We start from the raw sequence: 10,006 nt of genomic DNA on the forward strand, positions 1-10,006 counted from the left end.
CAAAAGTAAAAAAAGTAAAAGTATATTTATTAGTCACAAATAGGCTTACATTAACACTGCAACGAAGTTACTGTGAAAATCCCCTAGTCGCCACACTCCGGCACCTGTTCGGGTACACTGAGGGAGAATTTAGCATGGCCAATCCACCTAACCTGCACATCTTTGGACTGTGGGAGGAAACCGGGGCACCCAGAGGAAACCCATGCAGACACAGGGAGAAAGTGTAGACTCCGCACAGACAGTGACCCAAGCCAGGAATTGAACCTGGGTCCCTGTGCCACCGTGCCGTCCAGTGACTGCAGTGACTGCACTTCCAAGCCAAGAGATATTTCAAGGCACCATAAAGGCATAAAAGACACCATATAAATAGTTATTTCTTTTTTCCATCCCAAACAAAACAACTGCATAACAGAGGCCATGCCATGATCACTGGTGAGATCTGTACTGAACACAATAACAGTGCTGGATACAATTTGCATGACGGTGGTATGGCACATGCAAATTGATATGTTGTCAGATTGACAGAATCTCACGGCAGAGATCATTATCAACCTTCAATTTCTGCTTTACACACACCATAACATTCTTTTCTATGACTGCGAAGGGCGACATGCTCTCTAAAGCATCGCTGCCTCATTTCATTACAAGTAAATTTCAACTCTGTTCCAGAGTGAAAACCTACCTCTTCAAATCTTACAGGAAATAATTATTATCCTGATATAAAGTCGCTGAACTGGTTCAGCCAGAATAATGCAATCCGTTTCGTTAAATGGAGAATGCCACTATGTGATTTAAATCAGAACTAATCCAGAGAGGGTTGCAGTGGGCAAAGAGTTTATGAATCAACAAACCACACAGCACAGGAGGCCATTCAGCCCATTGTGCCTGTGTCAGCTCCTTGAAGGAACTATCCAATCAATCCCACTCTTTTGTTCTTTCCTCATTAGCCTGTAGATTTTTCCTTTAATGAGAGTCATGTAAACATTTAATATATCAGAACAGATGTTTTAGGTTTGTGTCTGATGCAGCTCATTACAGCATTTATATATATATATTTTGCAATTTTTAAAAAATCAATCAACATTTTGGAAAAAGGTTTCTGTTTTCAGGCATAAGAGTTAACACAGGATTGGGTTAAGAAACCAGGAGGTCTTGTGGCACTGTTGTTGCATCCCTACTTCTGAGCCAGAAGCTCTGGATTTGAGTCCCACCCCAGGAGTTGATGTCCAAGGAAGGTGCATTCATAATGCGGTCAAACAGGTTGAGTGTCAACCTGCAAATCCCTCCAAACGTGCCAGTGGCTGGCGGTAAGAGCGGGAAAGACTCCTGGTCAGCCACACTTGATGTGGAGTTGCACCCCTCAAGCTGTAAGCCCCTGGCGACAGACTAGCAATCTGTTCCAGGAAGTACAGGCCATGGAAACAGGCAAAAGTCTGCCTTAGTGCGCCACAAGGTGCGGGAAGAGAATTGGATTGGAATGGAGTTACGAAACAAGTCATTTCTAAATAGCTGCTGTTTGTCAAGGAGTATCAGCATAACTGTAGGGTTCGGCTTTGTTCAAAATGTACACACAAGTTACACAAAGACACCACACATAGTGCAATGGAGCTGGTGAAGGTGCCACCTTGACAAGGTGGTGAAGATGATGCCAACTTGAATAAAATGATGCTCTCTTCTCCTCGTCAGTATGGTGGATTGTTACTTGCTGGATCAGTTAGGTTAATGCAGGGCCTGGTATGCTGAGGATCTACACACACGAGGAAGACCCCGAGGTTCAAACAGCTAATAGTCATGCCAGCAGCAAGTACAGCAAGGATTTACTAAGATGATTCCTAGCATGGCTGGACTGTCATATGAGTAGAGATTAAGTTGGTTAGGATTATATTCACTGGAGTTTAGAAGAGTGAGAGGGGATCTCATAGAAACTTATAAAATTCTGACAGGATTAAGACAGGGTAGATTCAGAAAGAATGTTCCCAAAGGTGGGGGAGTCCAGAACTAGGGGTCAAAGTTTGAGGATAAAGGGCAAATCTTTTAGAACTGAAGTGAGGAGAAATTTCTTCACCCAGAGGGTGGTGAATGTGTGGAATTCACTACCACAGAAAATAGTTGAGGCCAAAACATCTGATTCAAGCAGAAATTAATACAACTCTTGGGGCTAAAGGGATATGGGGGGAAGGGAGGATCAGGATATTAAATTTGATGATTAGCCATGATCAAAATAGACGGTGGAGCAGGCTCGAAGGGCCGAATGGCCTACTCCTGCTTTTAGTTTCTATGAGCTACAAGTGACCTCAAGCCTCCGAGGTGAGGTTTGTATCAGCCCTGGTTCCTGTTCCTGGCCACCACCCAGCTGGTCCAGCTGTGAAGCTCAGCTGTGTTGCCCTGTGGTCCAATAGCTTTTGAACACTAATGTCTAGAGTGATCACTTAGTTGGGTTCCTGAGGGGATCCAATATCCATGAACCAGCATTTGGAAGTGCCTTCAGTTGAGGAAGACTGGAAAATAGAGCAATCGGAAATAAAACAACTATACTATGGTAATAATTCAAGATTACTCAGCATTGCCCTGAAATCTAAATGATTTCAATTAATCTGCTGACAGCGAATTTCTCTGACCACCTTTTATATTTTCCAGCAATGGGTTGTAATTAAAGACAGAATAAGCAAATAAACCAATTCTGGCAAGTTATGGGATTCCAAAACAGATGTTTTAAATGTAATTTTCAAAAGAAGTATACACACACACACACACACACACACACACACACACACACACGCACACACACACTATTAACAAAGAAAAATGGCATTTACAAACTTGAACTCACAATCTGTCTTCATTGAAGTAAAAAGGTAATGCAATCAGTAGTAACATTACAAAGGACTATTTCTCAAAGGTTTGAACTCGTTAAGCCAATAATGCTACAAATCATGGTCCAAAACATTGTCCGCCTTCTGATCTACATGCTAAGTGACAAAGCGCTCCGCAATATCTCAAGACATCATCCGCTATTTGAATTTGGAAATCATTAGCAGGCTGCTTGGTATACAGTACATTGATGCAGATCATTATACAGCAGTTCATCCAAGGCCAATAGACCAGAGATTAATATTCATTAGAGTATACAGAACTCAGTATTCAGAAGAGCTATACCTTTACTGGAAAGCACAGAAGTCTGAATCTGTAACAGAGACTGGACCATCTGCCTCTCTGAACGGCCAAATGTGTTTGGGGCGTAAGGATTAGATGACCTCACTTGATTTAATTGGCAAAAGATGCAGTTTGATCAAAGTTGGCCAATTATCAATTAATGAACGAACCCACTTCATTTGATTTGTTTCGAATGGTTTCAGCTAGTTGCCCCTCACAGTAAGACGGCACACTCAGATTTGCTGTCTTGCAAGTGTTGATTCGACATGAATAACAACCGCTTGGATGAAGTTCTGGAGAATGTGCCATTGAGAAGATGTTGAGCACCTCTCATCAGATGGACTTACACATTGTAACAATCTGTGCATTGGACTGGCTTAATGAAACATTATTTACTTTAGGAACATAGAAACTGGAACAGGCCATAAATCATGCACATCAACTGCAATTTACTGCCATGTTTCCATATCCACAAAACCCTTGCTGAACAAAAAACTCTCAATCTCAATTTTAACAGTTTCGTTTAACCTCATTTTTTTTCTGGGGAGACTGGAGAAGTTCCAGACATCCGCCTGCCTTTGTATTGAAGAATTGCTTGCTGACGTCAGCTTTGAAAGGCCTAGCTCCAACTGTAAGGCCTTCGTCCCCTTGTTCTGGACTCCCCCAGCTCAAGTAGTTTCACTCCCTTATGTTATTGAATCATCTGAAACACCTGAATTGGAAAACTGCTTAATCTTCTCTGCTCAACGAAATGCAATTTGGCCTCATAATTTAACCTTTTGGCTTTGGTTTCATTCTGGTGAAACTGCTTCAACTCTTCCAAGAGCAATATATTCTTCCTCAGGTGTAGTGCACAGGCTAATAACAACACTCTCAATGAGGTCTAACCTCATTATATATTTATATAACTGTGCCATAAATTCCATCTCTTAGTATCTCAGCTCACTTAAGACAAACATCAACTTTCTATCAACATTTTTAATTATTTTTCTAGCTGTCCGTTACTTTTCTCAAGACTAACAGTGCCCTTATTGGGATCCCCCCTAAGTGTCCAAAGAGTGTATATCAGCAACAACCAGGCAGTTTAAAGCTCTGTATGGAACAGTAAACTATCATAAGCACTGGGGACGCAGAGGGGCTCTTTGATGGTCATTTTGAGTCTCAAATGAGCAACGTTAAAGAACAGCACATACTGGTGTGTATTTTAGAGATTACACACCATTACTAAGCAGTCTGCCTGAGATGCGTAGTTCATAATATAAAAGCTACAGCTTCCCTCTGCCCAATTTTGTCACTTTCTCCCCACCCGAAACAGAGGGCTTGTGGCATAATGGGCAACATCCCCACCTCCGAGCTCTGGTTTGAGACACACTCCAAGACTGAGAACATAGAATCCCTAGAGAGCAAATGGACGCCATTCGGTCCATTGAGTCTGCCCCGGCACTCCGAAAGGGCACCTTACCCAGACCCATTCTCTTGCCCTAACCCTGTAACCCTGCACTTTACCATGGCTAATCCACCTAACCTACACATCTTGGGACACTATGGAGCAATTTAACACAGCCAATCCACCTAACCTACACATATTTGGACTGTGGGAGGAAACCAGAGCATGTGGAGGAAACCCATGTAGACATGGGGAGAAAGTGCAAACTCCACACAATCGCCCAAAGCCGAAATCGAACTTGGGTCTCTGGCGCTGTGAAGCAGCAGTGCTAACCATTGTGCCAGGGATTCAATGGCCACAGACGGTGCATTCATAACTTTTGGCCCAAACAGGTTGAGTACCAACCTGCAAATCCTGCCAACATACCTAAGGCAGGTGGTAAGAGTGGAGTGATGCCTGGTCGGTCGGCCATGCTTAATGTGCAATGCAGAATGGTGCCCGTCAAGCTATAGCCTCTGGCTTCAGACTGGCAGCCCGTTCCAGGAAAACCAAGTTACAGAAAACAGGCATTAGCATGTGTTTTGTCTACCTTGTTTGTCTCTAGAAGTGGAAAGTCTTCTAAGTCTCAGTCTGACATTCTGTCAGTGGCACAATGGTTAGCACTGGTACTTCAGTGCCAGGAACCCAGGTTCAATTCTGGCCTTGGGTCACTGTCTGTGTGGAGTTTGCACATTCTCCCCCACATTCTTGTCTACGTGGGTTTCCTCCGGGTGCTTTGGTTAACTCCCACAGTCCAAAAAGGGGGGGGGGGGTTGGGTTGATTACCCATGCTAAATTGACCCTAGAGTTAGGGGATTAGCAGGGTAAACATGTGGGGTTATGGGAATAGGGCCTGGGTGGGATTGTGGTTGGTGCAGACTAGATGGGCTGAATGGCCTCCTTCTGCACTGTAGGGATTCTATGATTCTATGAATGCATTGAGCTCTTATCAATGGACGATACTCTTTAGAATCTGAACAAGGTTTCCATTCTTCACAATGAAAAAGAAAACCTTGCATTGATATAGCACCACCAGCCATCTCATTGTGCTTTACAACCAACTGGACACAATTTGAAGTGTAACCACTGTTGCAACGTGGGAAACGCAGCAGCTAGGAAACGCGTAGCAAGCTCCCACAAACAATAATATGATGGTGATCTGTTTCTGTGATACTGATTGGCCAGGACAGTGGAATCCCTGTCTCCTGCTCTCCTTTAAAAGAATCCTTTACATCAACCTGAGCCGGGTAGATGGAGCCTTGGTCCAACGCACTGATGGGCAACCCGGGGGGGCAACATGTGGCCCATCAGGGATCTGGGCGCAACCCACATGACATTTCTGACCGTTGCCCACATACAGAATTGCCACATTCTGCTGATTTCCATCTGCGTAGTGTTTTTTTCTGACTAAAGTGAATCGCACATAAAGCAAGGGCGAGTGAACAAGTGGGATTGTGGTTGGTGCAGACTAGATGGGCTGAATGGCCTCCTTCTGCACTGTAGGGATTCTATGATTCTATGAATGCATTGAGCTCTTATCAATGGACGATACTCAACTGTGAGGGACAGCTCGGTGGATAGGATATTGGTATGTAGATAGGCTGGAAAATTGGGCGGGGATCCTGGATTCAGGATTCAATCCTGGACCGGGGAGCGGCGCGGGCTTGGAGGGCCGAAGGGCCTGTTCCTGTGCTGTATTGTTCTTTGTTCTTTGTTCTTTGAAGTGAGGTGTGTGCTGATTGCTCACAACCCTGACTGTGAAAGCCGTGCGCTCCCTCTGTTTCCAAAGTGTAAATATTTATTTTGTTTCTACTATTTGAAGTTGATGATAGTTGTAATATATAAATGATTAAGCATTTTCTATAACTGGTTATGAAATATTCGGCGTGTATTAAATGTATTTAATGGGGTTGTGGCTCGTGAACAAGACTGATTTTAATCTTGTGGCCCACTGAGGTGAAGGAGGGCCATTCACACGGCTCACTCATTAGCCTAATTTGCCCATCACTGATCTAACATCTCATCCGCAAGACAATGCGACCACCCCCCCCCCCCCCCCCCCCCCTCCCGACTTTCAGGAGTATCAGCCTTGTGCTCAAACCCCAGAGTGGGGGCTTGAACTGAGAACCCTGTGATTCAAAGGCGAGAGTGCTGCCAGCAGATCCACGGAGGACACACACTGCTGAGCTGAGGGAGTGAAAGTCAGCAGACTATTTGACTGTGCAGGGCATCATTGTCTGGGGCCACTCAGTTACTGGAGAGTGCTGGAGAACGGCAGTTTGGATTATTTGTATCTCCACTTTAGGGCTGGCAACACAAGGTTAAACACACCGGTACCCATCGCCCAAAGCCCACCCCCGTAAACCCATCAGCACCCCCCCCCCCCACCCCCCACCCCCCACCCCCCACAACCAACCCCACCATACCGTAGCTCTAGGAGCAGAAATTGAACTGGGAACTTGATAGATCATGGAGTTTTTAAAGTTTATTTATTAGTGTCACAAGTAGGCTTACATTAACACTGTAATGAAGTTACTGTGAAAATCTCCTAATCGCCACATTCTAGCACCTGTTCGGGTACATTGAGGGAGAATTTAGCACGGCCAATCCACCTAACCAGCACGTCTTTCGGAGTGTAGGAGGAAACCGGAGCACCTGGAGGAAACCCACGCAGACATGGGGGGAATGTGCAAACCCCACACAGACATAGGGAGAATGTGCAGACTCTGCACCGACAGTGGCCCAAGCTGAGAATCGAACCCAGGTCCCTGGCACTGTGAGGCAGCAGTGCTAACCACTGTACCACCATGCCTATTTGTACAGTCTCTCCCTCCACCCAGTTTGAGGGTGTCTCTCTAGTAATCCCTATTTGAACAGTCACTCTCTCTCGCCCCTAGCAAACACCCAGTTTGTGAAAGTCTCCCCACACAGTATAGTTCAGATCCCAGGCGACCAAGGTGCCCACATTTATCTACTTAATCGAATGCCCCTATTCTGGTGCCAGCACTATAGTCCCGGGGTATTCCCGTGCCTTTCGATTCTGCCATTAAAACTAACTAAGCAGGAAGTATTTTTTTTTAAAAAACAGCTCCAGTGAGGAGGGAGCTGCAGAATGAAACACACAGCGATCTATCTGCACACACACATCAGAACGTGACAGATGGATATTAGCACTCTGAACTGAAAAGGACTCAGAATCAGGGTTAGGCTGACACGTATTGCCTTTCCCCCCACACACACACACACCTCCTGCTTGTGTCTCTGTGATTAGAGAGCAGCGTGCTAAGCTGCAAATGCTGGGAAGCAGTGACAACACAAACAAAAGAGCGGAGAAAGGTTTCTTCAGCGACACTTGGCAGCCAAAGGAAAGCGGCCCGCTCAGATTACCGGAGTGGAGACGTTATCACAAATCAACCCATCGGTGCAGCGCACACAGCAAGTGCCTCTTACCCTGTCATCGTCTTCGTCCCTCTGACTTCTGAGTGGTCAGTGCTGGGAGGTGGCACTCGGTTCGCTCCCACTATCTCTGCCCCTTCCTGGGCAGGGTATCTGCAGCGTGTGTGTCTCTGTGCAGATCTGCACACCGTGCCTCTCTCTGTACAATGAGTTTCTCTCGCTTTCTTTCCTTCCCCTCTGCACGCAGTCTGTGTGCAATGTCCCTAACTGTACACTGAGTGTCTCTCTCTCCCTCCCAGACACTCAGTTTGTGGGTGTCTCTACACAGTGTCCCTATTTATACAGTCTCTCTTCCCTTTCTCTCTCCCTCCAGACACTCAGTTTGTGGGTGTCTCTACACAGTCTCCCTATTTATACAGTCTCTCTTCCCTTTCTCTCTCCCTCCAGACACTCAGTTTGTGGGTGTCTCTACACAGAGTCCCAATTTATACAGTCTTTCTTCTCTCTCTCTCCCTCCAGACACTCAGTTTGAAGGTGTCTCTCTTCATAGTCTCCCTATTTATATAATCTCTCTCCCTCCAGTCACCCAGTTTGTGGGTGTCTCTACACAGTGTCCCTATTTATACAGTCTCTCTCCCTCCAGTCACCCAGTTTGTGGGTATCTCTTCAGTGCCCCTATTTGTACAGTCTCTCTCTCCAGACACCCAATTTGTGGGTATCTCTTTACACAATGTCCCTATTTACACAGTCTCTCTTTCTCTCTCCCTCCAGACACCCAGTTTGTGGGTGTCTCTTTACACAATGCCCCTCTTTATACAGTCTCTTTTTCACTCTTTCCCTCCAGACACTCAGTGTGTAGGTGTCTCTACAGTGTCCTTATTTATACAGTCTCTTTTTTCTCTCCCTCCCTCTAGACACCCAGTTTGTGGGTGTCTCTCCAGTGTTCCTATTTGTAGAGCCCCTCTCTCCAGTCCCCCTATCTGCACTCTCTCTCTCAGCCCCTTCTCTCTACACCCAGACCATATGTATACCTCTCGCTATATACATCTCGCCGAGTCATGCAGTGTTTTGCACGTTCCTGCCTACATTGAGTCTGATATATTTCCCCCTCTGCATCCGGTGTTTCTCTGTGCAATGAGTTTCCCCATCTCTCACTCTCCCCTCCCTCAGTGGGCAGGACTGGCTTTGTTTAAGTGTGGGTGAATCTGGCTCTCTGCCTGGCACCGTGCCGCTGTGTGTTAGGTGCCCAAAGGAGCCCAGTTCTCAGCCACATGGCTTTGCCCCAGTGCCCGCCCCGGCACACAGGAGGAAGTCTCCACCCCTCCGGGAAACTCTGTTTGCACCTCCTCCCTTTACCTTTCCCCACACTCCAGCCCCGACCTCCTGCAGGCTCCCCTTCACCCTCCCCTCTCCGCATAGAAGGTGCTGCCCATGTCTCTGAGCTTGGCCGCTCCAAGGTGATGGGTGGCTTAGCAGGAGGGCCGCTCACCACCACACCTTCACTTTCTGTAAAAGGCACAGCCCCTGAGAGCGGGACTGAATCAACAGAGAGGGAGAGTCAGTAACACTGGGAAATCGAGTATCACTTTGTGAGGTTCAGTAATATTGAGATTGAGTAATACAATGAGATTGAGAAATACTAAGAGTTAAGACTGTCAAATTCATTAACACTGAGATTCCATAACACCAAGGAATACAGTAATAGAGACTCAGTGATACAGTGAGATTCACTAATATTCACTAATATTGAGGGATTCAGTAATGCTGGGAGACTCAATACTAATGAAATTCAGTAACACTGGGGGGTTCAGTAACACTGGGGGGTTCAGTAACACTGGGGGGGTTCAGTAACACTGGGGGGTTCAGTAACACTGGGGGGTTCAGTAACACTGGGAGGTTCAGTAACACTGGGGGATTCAGTAACACTGGGGGATTCAGTAACACTGGGGGATTCAGTAGATTCATTAATACTGAGAGATTCATTAATACTGGGGGATGTAGTAATACTGGGGGATTCAGTAATGCTGGGGG

The 10,006-nt window shown here is 46.0% G+C and overlaps 1 protein-coding gene across 1 annotated transcript in view; it reads right to left on the reverse strand.

Moving 5' to 3' along the window:
- psd3l (pleckstrin and Sec7 domain containing 3, like) overlaps nucleotides 1-8,214 on the reverse strand; it is a 343,652-nt gene extending 335,438 nt beyond the window's left edge. Inside the window, exon 1 of the mRNA XM_078209687.1 lies at nucleotides 8,030-8,214. The gene's annotated coding sequence lies outside the window, so the exon portion shown is untranslated. The remainder of the gene's footprint in view (nucleotides 1-8,029) is intronic.
- Nucleotides 8,215-10,006: the final 1,792 nt, after the last annotated feature.

The sequence above is a fragment of the Mustelus asterias genome, chromosome 1 (assembly GCF_964213995.1).
Source record: "Mustelus asterias chromosome 1, sMusAst1.hap1.1, whole genome shotgun sequence".
NCBI classification, from domain to species: Eukaryota; Metazoa; Chordata; class Chondrichthyes; order Carcharhiniformes; family Triakidae; genus Mustelus; species Mustelus asterias.